This window comes from Marmota monax, unplaced genomic scaffold (assembly GCF_021218885.2).
Source record: "Marmota monax isolate L192 unplaced genomic scaffold, Marmota_monax_Labrador192_F-V1.1 WCK01_AAM20220418_F8-fsc00097, whole genome shotgun sequence".
Taxonomy (NCBI): Eukaryota; Metazoa; Chordata; class Mammalia; order Rodentia; family Sciuridae; genus Marmota; species Marmota monax.
In genome coordinates this window covers 1,129,617-1,130,930 of record NW_026694162.1, presented here as the reverse complement: position 1 = coordinate 1,130,930, position 1,314 = coordinate 1,129,617, and the positions used below count along the sequence as shown (strand labels likewise).

The 1,314-nt window shown below is 46.6% G+C and overlaps 1 pseudogene; it reads right to left on the bottom strand.

The window, feature by feature from the left end:
• Nucleotides 1-662: 662 nt before the first annotated feature.
• Nucleotides 663-948, bottom strand: LOC124107674 (non-histone chromosomal protein HMG-17-like; annotated as a pseudogene).
• Nucleotides 949-1,314: the final 366 nt, after the last annotated feature.

Below are 1,314 nucleotides of genomic sequence, written 5' to 3'. Positions count from 1 at the left end.
CCCCCCACACTGGTAAAACCAATTGTTGGGAATCAGGTCCCAACAGGTCTGAGTTTAGGGGAATTAAATTTATGCCCATGGCAGAGAGAGAGAGAGAGAGAAAAGAAGAAGAAGAAGAAGAAGAAGAAGAAGAAGAAGAAGAAGAAGAAGAAGAAGAAGAAGAAGGAGGAGGAGGAGGAGGAGGAGGAGGAGGAGGAGGAGGAGGAGGAGGAGGAGGAGGAGGAGGGGGGGGGGAGGGGGAGGGGGAGGAGGGGGGAGGGGGAGGAGGGGGAGGAGGGGGGAGGGGGAGGAGGGGGAGGAGGGGGGAGGGGGAGGAGGGGGAGGAGGGGGGGAGGAGGAGGAGATAAAGATAAGTCTGAGTTTTTCCATACCACCGGGTATTTGTGCCAAAGTGGCTATGTGTGCAAACATCAGGGAATCCCTCCTCTTGAGAACCAAGGGGAAGTCTCTCAAAAATAGCAATAAATAGTGTTTTCCCCCACAGCAATCCAGCTTTGGAGAAATTCTACTAGTTATTGATGCTCCTCCCCCAGAAAACAACAATGAAGTGTTCTGTGTGCCAACAAAATACCTTTAAAGAAAAAAGTAGTAAATTCTGCATTTAAAAATAAAACTTGATAAAATATAGCATTTCAAACGTACAGTCATCAGAAGTACAGTTATTAAAAATCCTCGCACTTGACATCTCCAGTATCCTCAGCTTTCTGTGCCTGGTCTGTTTGGCATCTACATTTTCTGCAGGGTTATTCCCATCCTTGACAACCTCAGCTTTTCCCTTATTTTCCTTTTGGGTACCTACTCTCCCTTCTCTGCAGGAGCCTTTTTAGGCTTGGGCTCTCGCTTTGGAGGAGCAGGTTTAGTAGACAGCCTGTCGGATCTTCTCTGTGGTTCATCCTTCACCTTGGCTTCATCTCCTTCAGCATCGCCATCAGCCTTTCTCTTGGGCATGGTGGCGACCGTGGTGGGCGGGAAGCACTGGACACGGGGATGCAGCAAAACACTTGGGCCAGTCCAGGTGTCATTCTCAGCCTCTTCTTCTTCACACTGCCCTGAAAGGTTTCTATTTTTTGATGTAGACACTCATCTCTATAAATCTCCCTCTTAGTGTTGCTTTTGCTATACCCACAGGTTTTGGTATCCCCATTTTCATTTGTTTCAAGGGATTTTTATATTTCCCTTCTAACTTCCTCAACAACTTAGTTTAATCAAAACACATTGTTCAGTCTCCATATATTTGTACAATTTCTAAAGTTTCTCTTCCTGTTGACATCTAGTTTCATTCCCCTGCAATCAGAAAAGTTACAGGGCATGACT